We start from the raw sequence: 25853 nt of genomic DNA, 5'->3' as shown, positions 1-25853 counted from the left end.
AAGTTCTCAGGCACAGCACTCAAACATTCTCATGCTTTCCAGGACTCTGAGCTTGACTCTTTCCATAATACATATTCTCGTCATATCCATGCCTATGATTTCAGTTTTCTTTATGAGCCAGTGACTTCTGAATCTGTACCTCCAACACAGATGTCTTCTCAGCATCCCAGACACATCCTCCCAACCAGTTCTGGGCATGACTACCTGGAGAGTGTGCAGTCACTTCAGTTGCACCATGCTCAACACTGAGTCATTCTCTTTCTCCTCTCCAAACATGCTCATCTTGCGTTCTCAAATTTAGCAAACTACCAGTGGCTCAGCCACCTAATCCTGACCCTAATTTTCTCCTAACTCCTACATTCAGTCGGTGACCATGTTCTGTTGATTTGACCTCTGACATAACTCAATGACCTCTTCCAGTGCTGCCCTTTCCACTTCTACATTCAGGAGCCGTCATCTATTGCTGGTACATAGAATAATCCTTCCCTAACTTGCTCTCCGCACTCCCTGACTCTGGTCTAACACTCTCTCAAGTGGTGGCTCCGGAGTTATGGCTGTAAAACGAAGCACTGATCATTTTATTCACCTACCTTAAAGCCTGTGTGCAGGAACAAACCCAAACTCCTTACTAAAACACTTATTATCTTTCCCTAATCACCAAAGAAATGCTAATGAAAACCACCATGAGGTATCACGTCACCCCACTTAAAATGGATTTCATAAAAAAGACAAGGAATAACAGATGCTGGCAAGGATATGGAGAAAGGGGAACCCTCATACACTCTTGGTGAGAATGTAAATTGTTACTCTCTATGGAAAACAGTATGGAGGTTCCTCAAAAAGCTAAAAATAGAACTACCATATGATCCAGAAATCTCACTACTGGGTATATATGCAAAAGAAAGGAAATCAATATATTGAAGAGATACCTGGACTCCCATGTTTATTGCAGCACTACTCACAAAAACCAAAATATTGAATCGACCTAAGTGCTCATCAGGGAATGAATGGATAAAGAAAATGTGTATTATTCATCCATAAAAATGAACAGGACATGAGATCTTATATTTGCAGCAACATGGATAAAACTGGAGATTGTTATGTTAAATGACATAAGCCAGGCATGGAAAGACAAATATCACATGTTTTCACTCATATTTGGAAGCTAAAAAAGTGAATATCATGAAGATGAAGAGTAGAATGATGGTTAGCAGAATCCAAGAAATGTAGAGAAGTGGGGAGGGATGAAGAGAGGTTGATTGATGTGTACAAAAATATAGTTAGATAGAAGAAGTAAGACCTGGTGTGAACACTATTTCAAAACAGAAGAGAATAATTTAAATGTTCCCTGCATAAATAAAACATAAATGTTTAAGATAATGAATATCCCAATTACCCTGATTTGAAAATTAAACATTATATGAATGAATCAAAATATCACATGTCCCCAAATACGTGCACCTATTATGTGTCAAAAAATAAAATGAAATAAATAAGACCGTATCACTTAACCCCTGACAAAAACAATGAACTCTAAGCCAGACTGCCAGGGATCAAATCCCAGCTTCCTGGCTTATTAACTAAGGGACCTTAAGGTCATGTAAGTCTGTGCCTCATTTTCCCCATCTATAAATATAAATAGTGATTGCACAGGTATGATGTGTTGGCTGCCATTATTAACTCTCCAGTCTCACTTCTCACCATTCCTCCACAAGTACCCTATGCTCTGTCCCTAAAATCACCAAGTTCTGTCATGACTACACACTGAAGTACTTGCTGGCTCATTTGCCTGGAATGCCTACCTTCCCCCTTGTAAGCCTGGATAACTCTAATTTAAAGCTTAAATATTACTTTCCCTGTGAAACCTTCCCTGATTTCTCCAATTCTGGTATATCTCTATCATACCACTCACAGTAAAATCCTATTATTTAGTCTCTACCCAACCCCCACCTTCCTGACAGGAAGGAACCATGACTTACTCATCTTTGTTTTTCCAGCACTTTGCACAAAACCATATACATAGTACATTCATGGTAGCTAATAGCATGAATAACTTAAAGTGGGGAACCTGGGCCTCAAAAATACAAATTGACTAGCTAACTCTTCTCAATACTTTTCCAATCTTCCATATAACAGCAGTGCCACAGCTAGAAAGAATGACAGGACGTAAAAATGCATTGAACTATATAACTAGAACCCAGAGCTGTCAAGGAATGCAACCAAGATCTTTCCACTACACCTGTTGAAACTAACAGAGTTTCTAATTCAAGATAGCACACTGCCTTGCAAGATCACATTAAAATGACAGTAAAAATATCTAAAAGTCCATCACCAGAAAGAAAGTGGGAGTAGTCACCAAGGGACAACAGATTTCAATAAATTTCTGAAAATAAAAAACAATACCTAAGGAGCTGACAAAAGATGAAACAAGGTAGAAGATGCTGGAGCCTATAAGACTGATGAGTGGGGGTAGGGGGCAGCTACAGAGGAAGACCCCTGTCCTGAACAGCCCCGGGGAGACTCCCAACTCAGAAATGCCAGGTGCTAGGGTGGGAGTGGGATGAAGGGCTGAAAACAAAGAGATCAATGAAAGTCTATATGTAGAGCAGTCGTCTTCAATGCATCTCCTACCTCCACCATGCACAGAATTCCTAGCAGGCTGGTGTACTGTAATAACCACCTCCCTACTCCAAACAAAGCACAAGGTTCTTCTCTTCGGGAGGGGTAAAACTGGGAAAAGCTATAGCAGCCAGTGTAGGGCATTTGGAGTTTTCTTGCTAAGGTTCAACTTCCTGCCCACTGTCCTTAAAGGAAAGCCTACATGTTGACAAGCTCCGCTTCCACACACAGATTCACAATCACCTTTCCCTATTGCCTTATTCTCAAATATAACCAAACAACTAAAACCTCATTAGACACTTGAGGGAAGCCTATACTGTGAAATAGAAAGACCAATGCAAACAACCAGAAATGGGTAATTCAAAGGCAGAAGAGAAGGAGATCTCTAACTAATGTACTCAGAGAGATTTGAGACAATGTCACACAAAATAATAACAAAAGACTATTAATCTAAGAAACAATCTAAGAAAAGAGAAAAAAATCATCAGAATGATTGAAAAATAATGTTTGGAAAATTTTCCGTCAGGCAGAACAAAAGAAAATCTTAATTTAAAAAAATATATATAACACAGGGCTGGGTGCTGTGGCTCACGCCTGTAACCCCAGCACTTTGGGAGGCCAAGGCAGGCAGATCACAAGGTCAGGAGTTTGAGACCAGCCTGGCCAATATGGTGAAACCTCATCTCTCATAAAAATACAAAAATACATTAGCTGGGCGTGGTAGTGGGCACCTGTAATCCCAGCTACTCAGGAGGCTGAGGCGGGAGAATCGCTTGAACCCAGGAGGTGGAGGTAGCAGTGAGCCAAAATCACACCACTGCCTGGGCAACAGAGCAAGACTCCATCTAAATATACATACACATATATGTGTGTGTGTATGTGTGTGTGTGTATATGTATATATGTATGTATATATATGTGTGTGTGTGTATATATATACACACACACATATATATGTATATATACACACACACACACACACACACACACACATATATATGACAAAAAGAACCAATCCAGAAATTTTGACTGGTAAAAAGTCCCAAAGGAAAAGGAGAATATAGGAAAAAGGAGAATTGTTTTTAAAATAGTACTCCAAATCCCCAAGTTGAAAGACACAAGTCTTTAGACTGAAGAATCAACCAAGTACACTGCACAAGAGAATGGATAGAGGAAGACTGATAGCTAGACAGATAGACAGATAGACAGACATATTGTGAAATTTGAAGATCCCCCCAAGGATAAAGAGAAAATGCTAAAAGCATCCAAAAAAGGTTTTAAAAAGTTGCCTACAGGAGAACAAGAACTAGATTGGTATGAGATCTCTCAACAGAAATCTTTGATTCTGAAAAGCGGTGGAACAAAGCCTTCAAACTCCTGAGAAAAAAAATCAGTATCAACTTAGAATTGTGTACCGAGCCAAACCATCAATCAAGCATAAAATCAGGACAAAGACATTTTCAGACCTGGAAGGAATGAAAAATTTACTACCTTTTAATGAATACGCTTGATGATATAGTCCAGCAAAATAAGGCAATTCAAAAAGAAAGGATAAGACACAGGACCCAGGAAGCAATAGATCCAATGCAGGGGGTTAAACTTCCAACCTCCACCTCCCAGGCTCAAGGGATCCTCCCACCTCAGCCTCCTGAGTAGCTAGGTGCACACCAGCACACCCAGCAAGTTTATTTTTGTAGTGATTGAGTCTCACTATGTTGCCCAGACTGGTCGCAAACTCCTGGGTTCGAGTGAATTCAAAGGAAACTCTAAGGAATTCAAAAAACTGAAAGGAATGTTTAAAGGCATAAACTCACAAAGAAAAAGAGATGACAGGATATCAAGGGTAGGAGAAAGAAAAAGATGAAAATATTCCAAAATTGATTGTGGTGGTGGCTGCACAACTCTCTGAATATACTAAAAGCTACTGAGTTGCACATCTTAAATGAATAAATTGTATAGTCTATAAATTATATGTCAACAAATCTGTTTCAAGAAAAGACGAGAGGCCGGGCGCGGTGGCTCAAGCCTGTAATCCCAGCACTTTGGGAGGCCGAGACGGGCGGATCACGAGGTCAGGAGATCGAGACCATCCTGGTTAATACGGTGAAACCCCGTCTCTACTAAAAAGTACAAAAAACTAGCCGGGCGAGGTGGCGGGCGCCTGTAGTCCCAGCTACTTGGGAGGCTGAGGCAGGAGAATGGCGTGAACCCGGGAGGCGGAGCTTGCAGTGAGCTGAGATCCGGCCACTGCACTCCAGCCTGGGCGACAGAGCGAGACTCCGTCTCAAAAAACAAAAACAAAAACAAAACAAAACAAAAAAAACAAGAAAAGAGGAGAATGTGAGATGAGAAAATAGCAACAAAATTTCAGAAATTGAATGACAGATGGACGAGTGATAAATAACCGGAGACCCCCCCCCCCAAAAAAAACCTGAATTCCAAGCTCACCGTAGAGAAAGCCTCAATGAAGCATCATTTACACCTTGGAGGAAACAAAAGATATGGAATCCAGGGACCTTGGGAAATAGGAGTGAGAGAGGGGGGAAGATAGGAGGTTGACAAATTAAGAATCAGTGAAACCCTCGAATGCCCTCCTCCATGCCACACAATGGGACAGCTACCAGTGGTGTTTTTGTCATCACATTAACATAAACAGAAACACTGCATAAACCAAGATATCTGTAACTCTATGTGAGAAGGATGAGGGATGGGAAGTGCATATTTAGTATGGTGGGGGCCAAGGCAGTTAGATGGAAGAAAGTTAAAGCCTCGTCTTTTTTTAATGGGAAGTCAATAGTAAATGCCTAAAACTAAGTAATGAAGAAATAGCATTGCAAACAAATCATTTAGCAATATGGAAGAAAACATCACACTGCTTGAAAGTGATGGCCTTCAGGAAGTGAGACAGTGGTGGCGGTTGGAAGAGGGGAGGCAGAAGACTGCTTTTTTTTTTTTCTTTTTTTTTTTTGGAAACAGAGTCTCACTCTGTGCCCAGGTTGGAGTGCAGTGGCGCAATCTCGGCTCACTATAACCTCCGTCTCCTGGGTTCAAGCGATTCTCCTGCCTCAGCCTCCCAAGTAGCCGGGATTACAGGCATGCACCACCACACCCAGCTCATTTTCGTATCTTTAGTAGAGACAGGGTTTCACCATGTTGGCCAGGCTGGTCTCAAACTCCTGACCTCAAGCGATCCACCTGCCTTGGCCTCCCAAAGTGCTGGGACTACAGGCGTGAACCACCATGCCCAGCCTCCCCCTCCTTTTCTAACAGCTTGAGATATAATTTTTTTAGTATACTGCAGCATATATTTCATGAAAATATGATGTCAGCAAAGTGGAAGAAAGAACATCAACATTTTTGAGTGTATGTCAACACAGACAATATGTAAAGAAACAAGAATTTTTCTGTATATGTGACTTTATAGACCAAAGACAGTACTCTGTGTTATTCTAAGAGCAGTGATTATTTGGATAGTAACTGTTGTGATCAATAATTAACGCCACATGTCTATCCATTTAGGGATTATGTGTCTTCTCAAAGCCCTCGCAAATTGCTTTATCTGCCTTATAGGACTGAAATCACCACATCACATTTTTCATATTGCTGAAAAATGTCCAGCTCTGTATTGAGATATAATTTACATACTGTAAAGTTCACCCATTTAAAGTGTACAACTCAATGGGTTTTAGTATATTCACAGAGCTGTGTAACGAACACCATAGTCTAATTTTAGATCATTTCATCATCCGATAAGAAATGTGATACTGCTGTTTTAATAACAAGCCTTGTAAGGCATGGTAAAAGAAAATAAAATAAAAACTAAACTAAAAGAAAGAAACCATTAAGAGTGGTTTCCTCTAGGAAGGAGAACATGGGGTGTTTGGTGATGACATGAGAAATGGAGGTTTTCATTGTTGGCCTTTCTGTAATATTTTATGCTTCTTTAAAAACCATTTATGTGTGCTGTTTTGATTTTATAGTTTTCTTTAAAAGTTATAAAAATTCCTTAAACACAAACTTAATGGAAAGTCAGGGATTAAATTAGTGGCAGTGTTTGCCAAAGCCCTTTGGAAGTTGAAAGCGCTCTGCAGATTTGAGGAACTGTTGTCATTCCAGGATCACAGCAGAATTGGGTGGGGAAGAGATCACACAAGGTCAGCAACTTGGGAACTGGGACAGGGCCACATAACACCTGCTGGAAGGTGGCCACCAGCTGGGACGATGGGGCTGTCCCCACAACAAAGAGCCCTTTTTGGCGATCCCTGGGACTCAGGGGCCAGTGAGCCTGTCTTTGGGGAAGATAAGGCAGAGGGCCAAACCTCAGGACACGTGAGTGTGGCATGTCCATGACCAGAGACCAAGGCCAGGTTTGTGACATGACAAGGTATCAATGATCTAAGTATTAATAGAAAGAGAACTATGGCATCATCTCACCCAGAACCATCTCTCCCCAAATAGCAGGTTCCACTTTTCTTGAGATTAGGTCCATTTTATGTTTTACATTTTCCTTTACTTTTCAGAAAAATGGCCCCAAGTGGGACTGCCTTTTTTTAATTCCAAGGAACACCACCGGCCACATCAGCACTGTTCTTGCCTCTGCCTCCAAGCTCTGTTTCTCATCTGGCTGCCGAGAGAATTTGCTGTTGCTCTGCCAGCAAAATGTCTCTGGGAAGAAAGGAATGGAAAATGTGAGGAAATTTCCTTCCAAAATCTTAAAGAATCCTCGCTCAGCATAACCAGTGAGAATCAGCTGCGCAATAAACCACACCAGAAAAAAAGGAAAAGGCAATTATAATTCCTCAGTGCCTGGTGTCCATTCAGATTTACAGCAGGACCTCTCTTCATGGATCCCCAAAAAGGTTACCATGTTGAGGGAGGGCTTCCCAAATGGGACCGAAGACATGAATCTCTTAGGCGAGGACCCTCACTGGGGAGTCCTGACACCCTGGAACCTGAATAAGGAATTTGAAGACTTGGACTTGGGGCTGGAAATGGTAAGGCTGTTCTCAACCTTCAGACCCTGATATGCCTGCCCAGTCATGACCATCGCTCACTTGTCCCTGGTATAAACCCCACCACCACCTGTTCCCAGGCCGTCAGCGGCACAGTCTTTAGGAACCCGCCAGGGGTATAACAAATACACCCCAGCAAAGCTTGTCTGTTTTTGTTGCTTTGTTGTTGTGTTTTTGTTTTTTGAGATAGGGTCTCACCCTGTCACCCAGGTTGGAGTGCAGTGGCACAATCAAGGCTTACTGTAGCCTCGACCTCCTGGGCTCAAACAATCCTCCCACTTCAGCCTCCTGAGTAGCTGAATACAGGCATGCACCACCATGCCTAACTTTTTTTGTTTCATTAACAATCATTCATTCTTTTATTTAATTTTTTATTATACTTTAAGTTCTAGGGTACATGTGTACAACATGCAGGTTTGTTACATACGTATACATGTGCTGTACCCATTAACTCGTCATTCACATTAGGTATTTTTCTCCTAATGCTATTCCTCTCCCCTCCCTGCACTGCACAACAGGTCCTGGTGTGTGATGTTCCCCACCCTGTGTCCAAGTGTTCTCATTGTTCATTTCCCAGCTATGAGTGAGAACATGCAGTGTTTGGTTTTCGGTCCTTCCAATAGTTTGCTCAGAATGATGGTTTCCAGCTTCATCCATGTCACTTCATCCATGTCACTTCATCCATGTCGGACATGAACTCATCCTTTTTTATGGCTGCATAGTATTCCATGGTGTATATGTGCCACATTTTCTTAATCCAGTCTATTATTGATGGACATTTGGGTTGGTTCCAAGTCTTTGCTATTGTGAATAGTGCCACAATAAACATACGTGTGCATGTGTGTCTTTATACTAGCATGATTTATACTCCTTTGGGCATATACCCAGTAATGGGATCGCTGGGTCAAATGGTATTTCTAGTTCTAGATCCTTGAGGAATCACCACACTGTCTTCCACAATGGTTGAACTAGTTTACATCCTACCAACAGCGTAAAAGTGTTCCTGTTTCTCCACATCCTCTCCAGCATCTGTTGTTTCCTGACTTTAATGATTGCCATTTTAACTGGTATGAGATGGTATCTCATTGTGGTTTTGATTTGCATCTCTCTGATGGCCAGTGATGATGAGCATTTTTTCGTGTGCCTGTCGGCTGCATAAATGTCTTCTTTTGAGAAGTGTCTTTTCATATCCTTTGCCCACTTTTTGATGGAGTTGATTTTTTCTTGTAAATTTGTTTAAGTTCTTTGTAGATTCCGGGTATTAGCCCTTTGTTAGATGAGTAGATTGCAAACATTTTCTCCCATTCTGTAGGTTGCCTGTTCACTCTGATGGTAGTTTCTTTTGCTGTGCAGAAGCTCTTTAGTTTAATTAGATCCCATTTGTCTATTTGGGCTTTTGTTGCCATTGCTTTTGGTGTTTTAGTCATGAAGTCCTTGCCCATGCCTAGGTCCTGAATGGTATTGCCTAGGTTTTCATGGTTTTAGGTCTAACATTTAAGTCATGCCTAACTAATTTTTAAATTTTTTGTAGAGACGCGGTCTCACTATGTTACCCAGGCTGGTCTCAAACTCCAGTCTCGAACTCCTGAGCTCAAGCAATCCTCCCACCTTAGCCTCCCAAAGTGCTAGGACTATAGGCATGAGCCACTGCACCTGACCTGCATTGTTTTTTTAACCAGGACAACCAAGTAAAAGCTGTTATGAGAATGGGACATAGGAGAGGTAGATTTTGACTGGGAGGAAATTAAAACCCAATAAGAGACCTTACAAGGAGGGCAGCCCTGATAAGGAAACGTGGAACCCTGCTTTAGGCAATACTAAGTGGAAGAAATAACTGAAGGAAATGGAACTTAAGCAATCCAATGTGGTAAATAACCGATAGAAAAGAGAAAATGATGCAATGACTGGCAGCTCATTTTTTCTTTATTTCGTTTCATTCATTCACAGCCATTTTACTTGGAAATAAGAAAATGTATATGCGATATAAATATGCAAGTGAAGTACTGAGGACGATTTTCAGAATCTTGTTTGTAGATAATTACACCCAGGTGAGCCTCTTCTCCTGAATGTCACCTTGAATTATAAATGCCTCCCTCTCTTCTATCCTCTTAGGCAATGAAGATACATGGTGCAGAAGTTTTGAAATCAGCCATATCTGGCTGAAAGTCCTGAATCTGCCACTGAGTGGCTGTGTGACCTTAGGAAAGTCCCTCCACCTCTCTAAGTTCAGTTTCTCCATCTGATTCATTGTAATGAGAGCTAACACTTTCCTGATCATTTTCTAGGTACCAATGTTGTAAACCATCTACATCGATCAACTCTTTTCAACCTCATGACAAACTAATGTATATTGTTAAGGGTTGAATGGTATTCCCAAACATTTGCATGTTGAAATGCTAACCCCCAGTAGCATAGAATGTGGCCTTATTTGGAAATAGGATTGTTGTGGAAGTAATTAGGTCATTTAAGATGACATTTTACTGGAATAGGATGAGCCCCTAATCCAACATGACAGGTATATTCTTACAAAAACGGGAAATTTAGGCTGGGCGCAGTGGCTTATGCCTGTAATCCCAGCACTTTGGAGGCTAAGGCAGGCAGATCATGAGGTCAGGAATTTGAGACCAGCCTGGACAATATGGTGAAACCCTGTCTCTACTAAAAACACAAAAATTAGCCAGGTGTGGTGGTGTACACCTGTGATCCCAGCTACTCAGGAGGCTGAGGCAGGAGAATTTCTTGAACCCGGGAGGCAGAGGTTGCAGTGAGCTGAGATCATGCCACTGCACTCCAGCCCGGGCGACAGAGCAAAACTCTGTCTCAGAAAAACTAAAATAAAATTTAAAATTTTTTTTAAAAAAGGAAATTTGTACACAGAGACACACACATAGGGAGAATGCCACGTAAAGATTGAAACTATTTTGCCACAAGCCAAGAACTCCCAGAAGCTAGGAGAGAGGCAGGAAACAGGTGTTTCCCTGGGGCCTTCAGAGGGAGCACAACCCTGCTGACACCCTGATCTTGGACTTCCAGCCTGCAGAGCTGGGACAATAAATTCCTGTTGGTTAAGCCACTTGGTCTGTGGTACTTTGTTATGGTAGCCCTAGCAAATACATACAGTCATGCATGGTATAACAGCATTTCCATCAGTGCAAATCATATGTTCAATGATGGTCCCATAGATAAACAGTACTGTATTTTTACCATACCTTTTCTATGTTTAGATATGTTTGGATAAATACCTACCATTGTGCTATAACTGCCTACAGGATTCAGCACAGTAACATGTTGTACAGGTTTGTAGTCTGGGCATAATAGACTATACCCAATAGCCTAGACGTGTAGTGGGCTATAGCCACTAGGTTTGTATAAGTACACTTCTTGATGTGCATGCAATGGCAAAACCACCTAATGACACATTTCTCAAAACATATCCCCTTTATTAAGCAACCTGTGACTATGTATATAGTCAGCACTCCATTTCCACAGTTCCACATTTGCAGATTTAATTAACCATAAATCAAGCATTCAGAAAAACAAAACAATAAAAAATACAAATTTGAAAAACTATACAGTATAGCAAGTACTTACATAGCATGTACATTATATTAGGTATTATAAGTAATCTAGAAATGATTTAAAGTATAAGTGAGGATGTGCATAGGTTTTAAGCAAATACTAAGCCTCTTTTTTTTAATTTGAGAGAGAACCTCCTCTGTTGCCCAGGCTGGAGTGCAGTGGCACAATCTCAACTCACTGCAACCTCCACCTGCTGGGCTCAAGTGACCCTCTCTGCCTCAGGCTGCCAAGTACCTGGGATGCCAGGTGCTCACCACCACACCTGGCTAATGTTTGTATGTTTAGTAGAGACGAGGTTTTGCCATGTTGCCCAGACTGGTCTTGAATTCCTTGGCTCAATTGATCCAACTGCCTCAGCCTCCTGAAGTGTTGGGATTACAGGTTTGAGCCACTGTGCCTGGCCTAAGCCATTTTATATAAGGGACTTAAGCACTGATAGACTTTGATATCCATGGAAGATCCTGGAACCAATCCCCCCATAGATACTGAGGGACGACTGTATGTATATGTGTGTTACTACATTTCCGTTTTACAGATAAGAAAAACAAAACCCAAGAACTTAAGGTCACACAGTAAGTAAGTGAGCTGAGAATTAAACATGATCAAAACCTTTACCTTAACCCTTACATTACATGGTAGTGGTACTTCACTTGGTAGGATTGTCATAAAGACCAAGTGAGATAATTCATGCAAAATGTTTAGCTCTGTGACTAGTACATATTAAGCACTCAACACATTCTACTATTGTTTGTTGTGGTGGTTCTATATCCAGAATTATACATTTAATATTCATCACAAATTCTGCAATTGAGGTTGTATTATTCCTATATTATAGATTTTTAAAAAGTAAGACTCAGAATTAATGACATGACTGGGATTTCAAAGCAAGTTCTTGCTCCAAAGAACTGTCTTGTTCCAAATCCAAAGTAAACCACCCCTATTTTCTATTTATTAATCTCCTCCTAATTCTATTCTAGAAAAGAATTTCAATCTGCCCTTGTTGAAAAAATTCCAGACAAGCTAGATTGTGGTGGTTCTTTTGGAGGATTATGATGAGAGACAGGTGAAGAGGACCCCACCCCTGAGATGAAATGGGTCTGGCAGGCCTTGAAGCTGCTTGGATCTCTGCAGGTCTAAGTACTAGTTTACGTGAATTATAATAGAGTTAGGCCTGGCTAGAGGACCCTACCAGAGGATATAAACTAAAACCCATTATGCTACTAAAAATAAACTACCAGAATTGAGTCAGAGAAAAATCTCTCCATTAAACAGGGCTTGATGAAATTCTCACAAAAGTTCAACTCAAGACCCAAAAGACACAAGCAATGAGAAAAAGATAAACAAATTTGACTCAAATAGAATTTTTAAAATATTTTTAAGCAGAGGAAACTCTAAGGCATCATAGGCAAATGCAGCCTGGGAGTTGGCATTTGCAGTGAGTATGACCAACAAAGAAGTGGTATCCAGAAAACGTTTTTAAAGCTCTACAAGTCAGTAAAAATAAGAAAAACAGCTCATCAGGAAGAACTGGGCCCAGATGTTCAGGCCTCCACCGTAAGATCACAGGAGGGTTTGCATTTCACATCCTGTTTCTCAAGAAATAGGGCCTACGCTTCTGTATTAGTCCTTTTTCACACTGCTATAAAGATACTACTCAAGACTGCGTAATTTGTAAAGGAAAGAGGTTTTTAATTGACTCACGGTTCCACTTGGCTGGGGAGGCCTCATGAAACTTATAATCATGGCGAAAAGGGAAGCAAGCGTGTCTTACATGGCAGCAGGGGAGAGAGATAGTGTGAGAGCGCAAGAAAAGCTACCATTTATAAAACCATCAGATCTCATGAAAACTCACTATCACGAGAACAGCATGGAGGAAACCACCCCCATAATCCAATCACTTCCCTCCCTCCACACATGGGGATTACAATTAGAGATGAGATTTGGGTGGGGACACAGAGCCAAACCTTATCACCGTCAACCGAGCAATCTGCTCCTAGGTGTACATACCCTAACCCTCCAGGAGACATGAATCAGAATGTTCCCTGCAGCATTATTTGCAATAGTAAGCAATAAAAACACCTAGATGGATAAACAAATGGTGGCATATTCATAAAAATGAACTAGAGATAGTGATATCTGCATGGATAAATCTCATAAATATTCAATTTAAAAAAGCAAATGGCATTTATTATATCATTTACAGTATATAAAGTTTACAAAGATACAAAACAATGTTATATATTGTTTAGAGCTAACAGGATACGTAATCAATCTATGAATATATACAGAAACATGGTAACACCAACCTCAAACTAGATGGGAGGGCAGATAATGGGATGGGGAGGGGATACAAGGAGTTTTAAATGCATTGTTTTAAATACCTTAAGCTAGATGGTGGGTGCATCGGTATCCATTAAATTATTCTCTAGGCTGGGTGCAGTGGCTTATGCCTGCAATCCCAGCACTTTGGGAGGCCAAGGCGAGCAGATCACTTGAGGTCAGGAGTTCGAGACCAGCCTGGCAAACATGGTGAAACCCCATCTCTACTAAAAATACAAAAATTAGCCAGGTGTGGTGGCATGTGCCTGTAATCCCAGCTACTCAGGAGGCTGAGGCAGGAGAATCCCTCGAACCCAGGAGGCAGAGGTTGCAGTGAGCCAAGATTATGCCACTGTACTCCAGTCTGGGCAACAGAGCAAGACTCCATCTCAAAAAAAAAAAATAAAAGGCCGGGGGCAGTGGCTCACGCCTGTAATCCCAGCACTTTGGGAGACAGAGGCGGGCGGATTGCAAGGTCAGGAGATCAAGGCCATCTTGGCTAACACGGTGAAACCCCGTTTCTACTAAAAATACAAAAAAATTAGCCAGGCATGGTGGCGGGCGCCTGTAGTCCCAGCTACTCAAGAGGCTGAGGCAGGAGAATGGTGTGAACCCAGGAGGCAGAGCTTGCAGTGAGCCAAGATCACACCACCGCACTCCAGCCTGGGCAACAGAGCAAGACTCCATCTCAAAAAAAATAAAAATTAAAAAAAAAATAAATTATTCTCCAAACTTTTAGTAAGTCTGAAATTTCTCATAATTAAAAAAATGTAAAAACTTTTCTAATGAGAATTGTAGGGCCAGAGGCACAGAGGGTTCCTGGGGAAACAATGTTCAATAAACGGCAAGCAGCACCTTTTTCCTGTGTCAAGTCTATTGGTCCTGCCAGGTGCCAGGAGCTAGAGGGTGATGAAAATGTTCAGACTCATCGCTGCCCTCAGACTGCTTGTGATCTAACTGGATAAGAATAAAATCAGTGGCAATGCCAGTCAAGAGTGAAGCAACAAGGCCACAACAATATATGGCAGTTGCTCACCAGTCACCAGCCCACAGGAGCAGAGGCTCCTGGGACATCTGGCCACAGAGAAGTCAACACAACTGGCCCCTAAGCTGCAAGCTTCTTGAAGACATTTGAGTCCCTGTTCCCTCCCTACCCACATCTCCTTACCTTTTATGGTTGGTTACATTTTTTGTTTTGTTTTGTTTTAGAGACAGAGTCTCGCTATGTTGCCCAGACTGGTCTCAAACTCCTGGGCTCAAGCAATCCTCTCTCATCAACCTCCCGAGTAGCCAGGATTACAGGCACATGCCGTGCTGTTGGGGAAATTTTAATTTTTTATTTTTTATTACGATATATTTCAAGCATATGAAAAGGCACAGATGTAATGAACACCCAAGGACATCCTAGACAACAGATGTTAACATCATTTGCATTTGTTTCAGATATATTTTGTAATATATCAACATAGATGAAGCAAATCCTCACACCTGACCCCAAGTCTTCCCCTTCCTTCCCACTCCGAAGGGAACCACTGTCCTAACACTATTTATCTCTCCCATGCATACTTTTGGATCTATAAACACAGAATATTGTAAGACAATGTAGTAAAACAATGGATTTCACACTTTTTACCACACTCAATCCATTATACGTTGACCCTGTAAACATGCACGCGCGCACACACACACACGTGTGTGCATATACGTAGACATATATACCTGTGTATGTGAGCACATATGTAATCTGAAACAAAATTTTCATGAAATAACACTCTTAACTACTTGCAGTACATTCCGATATTTTTTCTTTTTCTTTTCTTTTTTTTTTTTTTTTGGAGACGGAGCCTTACTCTGTAGGCCAAACTGGAGTGCAGTGGTGCAGTCTCGGCTCACTGCAACCTCCGCCTTCCAGGCTCAAGTGATTCTCGTGCCTCACCCTCCCGAGCAGCTGTGACTACAGGCACACACCACAACCAGTTAATTTTTTGTATTTTAGCAGAGATGAGGCTTCACTATGTTGCCCACGGTAAGTGCTGGGATTATAGGCATGAGCCACCGCGCCTGGCACTTTTATTTTTTTTCTTTTTGAGACAGAGTCTCGCTCTGTCATCCAGGCTGGAGTGCGGTGGCGTGATCTTGGCTCACTGCAAGCTCCGCCACCTGGGTTCATGTCATTCTCCTGCCTCAGCCTCTCGAGTAGCTGGGACTACAGGCACCAGCCACCATGCCTGGCTTTTTTTTTAGTAGAGACAGGGTTTCACCATGTTAGCCAGGATGGTCTCGATCTCCTGACCTCGTGATCCGCCTGCCTCGGTCTCCCAAAGTGCCATCGTGCCCGGCCCTTTTATTATTATTATTGTTATTGTTTTTTTTTTAAAGATAGTCTCACTCTGTTGCCTAGGCTAGAGTACAGTGGCATGATCTCAGCTCACTGCAACCTCCACTTCCTGGGTTCAAGCAATTCTCCTGCCTCAGCCTCCCCAGTAGCTGGGATTACTGGCATACCCCACTACTCCCAGCTAATTTTTGTATTTTTAGTAAAGACAGGGTTTCACCATGTTGTCCAGGCTGGTCTCAAACTCCTGACCTCAAGCAATCCACCTGCCTCAGCCTCCTGAGTAGCTGGGATTACAGGTGTGAGCCACCACACCCGGCCTGATATTTTCTTTCTATTCTAATTTTATTTTATGATGTTGGCAGAAACCTACTAAATTGATTTCATAAAATACAGATAATTAACAATTTTTTTTTTTTTTTTTGAGACAGAGTCTCACTCTGTCACCCAGGCTGGAATGCAGTGGCACGATCTCAGCTCACTGCAACCTCTGCCTCCCAGGCTCAAGCGATTCTCCTGCCTCAGCCTCCTGAGCAGCTGGGATGACAGGCAAGTGCCACCATGCCCAGCTAATTTTTTGCATTTTTAGTAAAGGCGGGGTTTCACCATGTTATCTAGGCTGGTCTCAAACTCCTGACCTCAGGTGATACACCCGCCTTGCAAAGTGCTGGGGTTACAGGCGTGAGCCAACATGCCTGGCCCATAATTAACAACTTGAATGAAAAATAGTTTTCCATTATAATCCTATTTTACAGCTTATTCTTTCACTCCTAATATTTTGAGAAACATCCATTTTGAACATGGAGATCTAGTTCGTTCATTTTAGCATATGCATGATACTTGATATTTTATTCTCTTATTTATGGATAATTAGATTATTTATATTTCACATATTTTCACTATGCCAAGATGTCCTACAGTGAATTTTCTTGCACATAAATACAGAAGTTTTTCTAGAATACATACCTGGAGTGAAGTTATTTGAGTTAAAGCTTGTACCTCTTCAACAGTAGTAAATAACTGTTAAATTTCCCAAGAAATTGGGGTATGAATTTACATTGCCTTCAGCACTAACAAAAAGTATTTCCCCCATCTTAACCATCACTTAGTGCTATTAGACCTTTTTTTTTTTTTTTTTTTTTTTTTTTTGAGACGCAGTCTTGCTCTGTCACCTAGGCTGGAGTGCGGTGGTGCAATCTCAGCTCACTGCAGCCTCTGCCTTCTGGGCTCAAGCTATTCTTGTGCCTCAGTCTCCCAAGTAGCTATGAGTACAGGCAGGCCCCACCATGCCTGGCTAATTTTTGTTTTGTTTTGTTTTGTTTTGAAGACAGAGTCTTACTCTGTCGCCCAGGCTAGAGTACAGTGGTGCGATCTCAGCTCACTGCAACCTCCGCCTCCCAGCTTCAAGTGATTCTCCTGCCTCAGCCTCCTGAGTAGCTGGGATTACAGGTGCCCGCCACCATACCTGGCTAATTTTTGTATTTTTAGTAGAGACAGGGTTTCACCATGTTGGCCAGGCTGGTCTCAAACTCCTGACCTCAAGCGATCAGCCCGCCTTGGCCTCCCCAAGTGCTGGGATCACAGGCATGAGCCACCGCGCCCAGCCGTTGCTTTAAATTTTTGTCAATCTGATAGTGGGAAATGTTTTTTTCTTTTATTTTGCATTTCCCTCCTTACTAACAAAGTAAGCTGCTTTTCATGTGGCTATTGCCCCCTCAATCTTTTCTTTGAATTGCCCATTGGATTGCCTGTATCTTTAGCATTAATTTTTAGGAGTTTCAATATATTCTGCACACTGATTTTTATTAGCTATATATACTGCAAGTATCTTCCCATTTCATGAAGTCAAATTTATCAAATTTCTTTTTTGCCTGTGCTGTCCAGTTTAAAACATTTTCCATATCCTGAAGTTATAATTAGTCTACATTTTCTTAACATTTTAAAATTTTACATTGTATACTGAGATTTTAATCCAGCTGGAATTGTGTATGTATGCATGTACACACGTGTGTATGTATAGTGAGGTGGGAATCCTATTTTTTTTTTCATAGTTTATTGGTCAAGACCAATTTATTAAATATTCTTTCTTCATGCTGCTTCGAATGCTCCTTTTGTCATAAACCAAATTCTTAATATACGTAAGTCTTTTTCTACACTCTCCAGTCTGTCCCACTGGTAGCTTTTCCTATTTCTATGCCAATATTACACTGTTTAAGTTTCTACAGCTTGTAAAATGTTTTGAAATCTGAGAGGGCATATTTCTTATTACCAGCATTATCATGATTAAGATTTTTGAAATTTATTACTGTTTCCTCTTTTATATGAATTTTTGGACCTATTTTGTCAAGTTCTATGAAAAATTCTTGGGCATTTTTGTTGGAATTGAATTAACTTTGATTTGGACAAAAACTTACATTTTATGTATCAAGACTTTTTATCCATGAATATATTTTGTCTCCCAACTACCTGGTCTTGTTTTACGTCTTTCAAAAAATTGTTTTCATCTTTTCTTTAAAGGTCTTATCCTCATATTTCTTTCTGGAAGTTCATAGTGTTTTCATTGTATTTTTTATTGCTCTATAATAGACGTGCATATTGTTTTTGTTGTTGCTATTGTTATTTTAAATGTTAGTCATAGGGACTAACAAGAAAGTGGACTCTACAGTCTCTACAGCAACACGGGAGTGGAGGAGGCAAAGTTCACTCTGACTCATCATGTTGACGGTGGCTGATCATCAGGCACGTTTAGTACCAAAGTTCTCGAACATGGATGCTTGAATGTACATCCTGCACGATTTCCTTGTAATGTTCTTTTTCCATCCCATGACTCTACTCAAATTCTCCATTCACTATCTCCCAAGGACCTACTGGTACAATATTCTCAGTTCCTTCCATTATCATGTTGTTATAATAGAAATGTTATTTTTGTATCCTGGGTAACCCAATTTGGGGTCTGCATTGTTTTTCCTTCATGATAATCCTAATGCTAGCTGGCGTATTTTATAAGGCAATATCAACTGTACTAAGTTCAGTGGGCTGAAATATGCAAGAACAAGATGTAAGCATTCTGTTTCCTCTTTCCAAGGCCTATATTTTGGAGTTTTTTACTTTGAGTTGCTTTTTTTAGCGGCTGGTGGAGGTGTTGCTGAATTGTTGGTGTTGTGTGTTTGTGTTTTATTTTGGTGACAACCTGTTACCCTCAGTTTTAGTCTACTTATTTCTAAAATCTGAACATAAACACAAATATGTTTTATTGTCAATGTTACTCCCATTCCTTTTCATAATGTATTATTCTTTCATTGTGACTTTTTTGTTTTTTATTTATTTGTTGAAACAGAGTCTTGCTCTGTTGCCCAGGCTGGAGTGCAGTGGCACAATCACGGCTCCTTGCAGCCTTGACCTCCTGGGCTCATGTGACCCTCCCATGTCAGCCTACTGAGTAGCTGGGACTGCAGGTGTATACCACAACACCAGCTAGTTTTTTATTTTTTGTAGAGACGGGGCCTCCATATGTCACCCAGACTGGTCTCCAACTCTTGGGCTCAATTGATCCTCCTGCCTCCTGCCTCGATCTCCCAAAGTGCTGGGATTATAGGTGTGAGCCACCACACCCAGCCTTTGTATCTCTTTAATCATTTAAACATCCCTGTCTTTGATGGTCTCTTTCAAAATGTTTTTCTATGATCCAGAGTTTGGGGTTGCTGACCTCCCTACAAGTGTCTGAAAACTCTTGTTTATGGTGGGTCTATCAGATATATTGTAATTTTTTACTGAAAGCTCATCTTCAACTGAGTTTGATTTTTCTTTTTTTTTTTTTTTCTTTTTTTTTTTTTTTTTGAGACGGAGTCTCGCTCTGTCGCCCAGCCCAGGCTGGAGTGCAGTGGCGCGATCTCGGCTCACTGCAAGCTCCGCCTCCCGGGTTCACGCCATTCTCCTGCCTCAGCCTCCCGAGTAGCTGGGACTACAGGCGCCCGCCACCGTGCCCAGCTAATTTTTTGTATTTTTAGTAGAGACGGGGTTTCACCGTGGTCTCGATCTCCTGACCTTGTAATCCGCCCGCCTCGGCCTCCCAAAGTGCTGGGATTACAGGCGTGAGCCACCGCGCCCGGCCGAGTTTGATTTTTCAATGGAAATGTTTCATGACCAGAGTGATTTTCCATCTATGTCAGCATGTATCCTCAGCAGTAACATACACGGGCCCACTCTTTACATGCATCTCTTAATTTGTGATGCTGGTAACTGAGAGACAGTATAAATTCAGTCTTCAAACCTCTCAAAGCATAAGCTTGGGATTTTACTTTCTCACAAAAGGATTTTATTTTTTCACCCAGAACCTAAGCACAAGCAAACTTTCCTGGCATCTTCCCGATTCAATGGGTGGATTTTTTGTCCTAGTCCCTCTTTCCCTAGGAGTTCAGTCCTGCAATTGCTCCAGCTTTTCGCTTTCTTGTTTAGGCTCGTGCATGGCACTAGCCCAAGCCTCTGATTCTCATCTCTGCGTGGACCTTAGGCCAGCCTAATAACAGCACAGACAGACACATCCACACCCCAGGTCTGCTGTGGTGCTGCTCACCACTTCCAGCTATGTTTTTCCATTCCCTCTTCAGTCCCAGCAATTGGACTAATTTGGTTTCCTTTCATCCCGCATTTCTGTGTGTTTGGAGTAGGAGGGTTCCACATCAATCTGCTCCTCTCCAGCCCCCTTTTCCTCCGCAGAGGCCCTGAAAACCAACCAGGCCTTAAAACCTCTGATAGAAACCAGAATCAGATGCCTGTGGGGTCTAGGGTAAACCCTGCCTGCAGAAAGTATCTCCAGAATTTGGCTGAAATCTTTCTGGGAAGAAGAGACTGGGCTTGTTTGATTATTAACTGGACAATTTCTTGCTTAACAATTACCTTTCTGTTCTTGTGCTGAAACAGAACCAGAAAGCTTCTTCCCTGCCAATTTCAGGGATGAGATCATCTTTGCAAGGCCCTTGGAGAGACATTAAGTCAGGGATCTTTTGCAAAAGAAATGCATGTGGCATGTGAGATTTGAAAGAACTATGGGTCCTTTCCTTGACAAACAAACCCAATGGGGTTTTGTTGTTGTTGTTTTGGGTAGGAAGCTTCCCAGTTTTTTGTTTGTTTCTGCTTTTAAATAAAAATAGTGATGAGCCAGGGAGATTGGCCCTTTGTGGAGGGAACATGTACCTACATGGGTGCAGGCTGAAGAGTCACAGCTGAATACTCTGGCAGTATTTGAAATTGTTTCTTTCAAACAGGATTGGTGTACAAAGTCAAGAGGAAAGTCAGCAAGTATCTTGGGAAAGGACAGTCATGGAAAACAGAGCCCAGATTTTAAAGTCCGTGAGGGAGACACACACCTCACAGACTCTAAGTAATGGCTTTCTTCCACATAGACATGAATGTTTAAAGACCAGTGAACACCACCCCTATGCACTCAGGCCTAAGCTTAATCAACCCAAGGCTAAGTGTGCAGAAATCTTAATAGAATTCCTGGCTTTAGATTTACTGACATCTTCCCTCCATGGTCTTGCGCCAAGGAAAATTTGGGTAGTCTGTTATCCACACCTTGGTGTGAATTTAACCCAATGTATTATTGTCCAAAGATGTTGTCTTTTGAAGATTATAATCTCAGTGAGATAAAGATTTGCCTAAAATTATATAGTGCAGAGCAAGACCCTTCAACTCCGAATCCCAAGTTCCTTCCTTAGGGAAAACGGGATGGAGCCTCTTCACTGGGCTATGAGGTCCAGCCAAGCCTGCAGTCTCATGCTTTCTCAGACTATGGGTATGACTGCTCTGAGCAAGCAGTGATGATAAACGCGCCCAGGGTCCATTTCTGCCACCTCAGCCTCTGAATTCACGTCTCCCACATGTCACTTCTTTCCTCTAATGGACTTCTACTTCATGATAAAATGTTTTTAGGGAACCATTAGCCAATTCCTTGCTATCCCTTAGGGATCTTTCAGCATCCCGGGGAAACAACCAAAGGAATTTTCCTCAAACAATTTCATTCACATCAGTCCAAATCCCAATGTACTAAACTCTCAGCAGGGTGTTAATCTCACTAAGAGCTTCTGTAAAGTTGCTGGAACCCCGTCCACAATTTCTGCTGACGGGTAGGTCTGTGGGCCCATGTTTGTAACGCATGACCCCACCTCATCCTGAGGTCAGCCAGAGCCAACAGTCAAACCACATGAGGATTCACGTGCTTCATCCCTCACCAGATACCAGTTAGGAACAGATGAGGGCTGACAGAGAGATCTTGGAGGACAAGTAATGACCCCACAAAGGCAAAGACCCTCACAATTACAATGCATTTGGTGTTGACTGCTGCCACAGAAGTGGTTGTGAGGGTAGAGGGAACGAGCAAATGCATGAAGGGCAGCCACATGGTGAGAGCAATTAGGAACCATGTAACATGGTGTCTTAGTCTGTTTGGGCTGCTGTAACAAAATACCACAAGCTGGGTAATTTATGAACAACAGAAAATGTATTGCTCACGGTTCTGGAGGCTGAGAGGTCCAAGACTGTGGCACCAGCAGACTCAGTGTCTGGTGAGGGCTCTCCATGTCAAAGACGGCACCTTGTTGCTGCGTCCTCACGTGGTGGAATGGGCGAGGCAGCTCCCTTCAGCCTCTTTTATAATGCCTCTAACCCCAATCATGAGGGCTCTGACTCATGACCTAATCACTTTCCAAAAGGCCCACCTGTTAATACTATCACATTGGAGATTAGCATCCAACGCATGATTTTTAGGGGCATATCAACATTCAGGTCATAGCACATGGAAAAGGCCGCCTGGCTTACCTCACTTTCCATTTTTCTCCAGATACTTCTTTTTTATTTTATTTTTGAAATAGGATCTCTCATTCTTCACCTAGGCTGGAGTGCAGTGGTGCAATCACAGCTTATTTGCAACCTTGACCTCCCGGGCTCAGGTGGTCCTCCTACCTCAGCCTCCCAAGTAGCAGAAACTACAGGTGCATGCCACCATGCTCAGCTAATTTTTTGTATTTTTAGTAGACATGGTGTCTCACCATGTTGCCCAGGCTGGTCTTGAACTCCTAGACTCAAGCAATCCACCCACCTCGACCTCCTAAACTGCTGGGATTATAGGCATGAACCACCATGCCTGGCCTTCTCCAGATATTCCTGATTTTCCTCCTTTTAACAGCTAAACTTACCACACCTGCCCTTTGCCCCTTCACTCGCAGGTGGAGATCTGCCTCCTCCGTCAGTGAAAAGATGATCACCCAAGAGGAGACCAGCTGGTGCCCTTCCCTGTGCCAAGTCCTTGTTTCATCACTCGCTATCCCTTCCTTCTCATCTGCTATAAAGAAAACATGCCTCCTCCTTTCCAAAGCTGAGTCTTCCATGTCTTGTGTTGATCCTGAGGCCTTGGAACTCTGGGATTCTTCATCCATCATCCACTCTCCCTCTTTTGCATCTTCAGTCTCTCCATCTCTGACAGGGCCTTCCTCTCTGCCTGCAAACGTACTCCAGGGTCTCCAATCCCAAATCCCTTTCCTCAATCCCAGTGTTCACTCTGGCTACTGCCTGGCTTCCCTCATTCTCTTCATAGTCCAACTTTTTGGAGGAGTCGTCTAATACTTTCTCAAGCCTCATTCATCTCTCAGTTCACTATGCCCATCATATCGGGAATATTTTGAGAATTGCCCTTGGGAAACAGAGCTCTCAACTGCAAAATCAGATGTCCTAGTTCCAATTCCTTCTCTTGCAACATCTAGCATTGTCGACCATGTCCTCTCTATTGGTCATTGCCAAACACAACACAGATGGCACATACAAGCTGGTTGCTCTGCCCAAACCAGCCCATACCTCTATAAACAGTCCCCTCACTAACAAGGAATGGTGCAGTATAGAAGGGCCAGTAACAGAGAAAAGCTACCAGCACCAGAGAGAGGGAGCTATGTTGAGAAGAACTCCCACTCCAACAAGCTGGGGCCTGCATTGGAGGGTAAGGGTCAGGGAAATACACACCCCAACCCACTCGTTTCCTTCCAACACCCTCCTGCAGGGCTCCCCATTGGCTTGAACCCAACCAGAGTCCAGAAGGTGAGAGAGGCATTGCTGACAGCTCTAAAGGGGCTCCCCCCGGGCTGCCGAGCACAGTGAGAAGAGCTGGGAGTGGCAGATCTCGAGGTAAGCAGGAGGAAGCAGCATGCCCCACTCTTCCTACTGATTCTTCTCGCTTGGTTTTTGTCACACTGACTCTTCTGGAAAAATCAGAGTGCCTCAAATGCAACACATCCAAAATAAAACTCATCTCCTCCCCTCACACTTTCGCCCACATTTCCAGTCTCCACTAACGGCAGGCACCTGTACTTCTTCACGGCCTTGACAGCCTTGCATTAGAGACGCCTCCTGCGAGTTTGTTAGAAATGGGGACTCTCAGGCCCTACCCAGATCTACCGGATCAGAATCTGCATTCTAATACCACACTCGGGGGCTCATGCACGCGTTAAAATCTGGAAGTGTTAGTTAAAGTACATTTCACAACCACTTCTCCTTTCCTTTTCACATTGTGTTAGCACATGCCAAAGTCAGAGGCTTAATATTAAAACAGAAAGACGTCTCAGGCGCAGTGGCTCACGCCTGTAATCCCAGCACTTTGGGATGCCGAAGCGGGTGGATCACCTGAGGTCGGGGGTTTGAGACCAGCCTGACCAACATGGAGAAACCCCATCTCTACTAAAAATACAAAATTAGCTGGGCGTGGTGGCACATGCCTGTTAATTCCAGCTACTCAGGAGGCTGAGGCAGGAGAATCGCTTGAATCCAGGAGGCCGAGATCGCACCATTGCACTCCAGCCTGGGCAACAAGAGCAAAACTCCGTCTCAAAAAAAAAAAAAAAAACCAGAAAGAATTACATTAATGGGGGCCTTGTGGAATCCTCCATAACCCCCATTTATTGCTTTGGACTTTGTCAGAGGATGCTGCTTTAAGGATTGTGTGCTTGTGGACTTGACTTTGTGCCTTCTTATTGTTTTATGAAATCCATACCTATCCCCTTGTTCCTTCTTGCCTTTACCCTTGGAGGATCATGAAAGGCACCTAGATTGCCCTTTTTGTGTAAAAAATAAAAGACTATGTTGAATATTCAAAATGAGAAGCCCATCATTTGAAAATGTTTCAGATGACATTTGCCATGTAGAAATACGTCACCCAGTTCAATCGTGTCAGGATTTGTATCTGTCCAAGTGTCAGTTTCCTCATCTACAAAACGGGGAAACCACAGTAACTCCTTTATAAGTGTCTATAAGGATTAAATGTGGCAAAATATGTAAAATATGCCCTCCAAATGGACAATGTTCAAATATTCATTGAATAAAAAAAGGAAGGTATTTAACACATCTGAGGTCAGGTGCGGTGGCTCACGCCTGTAATCCCAGCACTTTAGGTGGCCAAGGCAGGTGGATCACCTGAGGTCAGGCGTTCAAGACCACCTGGCCAACGTGGTGAAACCCAGTCTCTACTAAAAATAAAAAAATTAGCCAGGAGGTGGAGGTTACAATGAGCAGAGACTGCGCCACTGCACTCTAGCCTGAGAAACAGAGTGAGACTCCGTCTCAAAAAAATTAAATAAAATATCTGAGCTTCAGTTTACTCAAATGTAAAATGAAGACTATAATTCCAAGTTCAGTAAATGTTCATTCTTATACTCTCCCGCAGCCCACACACATGCTCACACACGTACATACACGCACGCTCATGTGTGGACACACACACAGGCATGCACACAGGCGCACACATGAGCACAAGCACGCACATACACATGCATGCACACAATCAAAACCACATGCACATACACCACGCACAGAACAGCAGGAACTCTAGCTGCTTTCCCCTGATGTCTCCTGCCCGGCTGCCTGCCCTCTGGAATCACTCTCCTGGATGGCCGCAGAGCCTCCACCCAACACAGCCACTGCTCTCTAGGTACCTCCCCTCCAACCCTCTTT

The sequence above is a fragment of the Macaca mulatta genome, chromosome 13 (assembly GCF_049350105.2).
Source record: "Macaca mulatta isolate MMU2019108-1 chromosome 13, T2T-MMU8v2.0, whole genome shotgun sequence".
NCBI classification, from domain to species: Eukaryota; Metazoa; Chordata; class Mammalia; order Primates; family Cercopithecidae; genus Macaca; species Macaca mulatta.
This window is presented reverse-complemented; position numbering follows the sequence as displayed.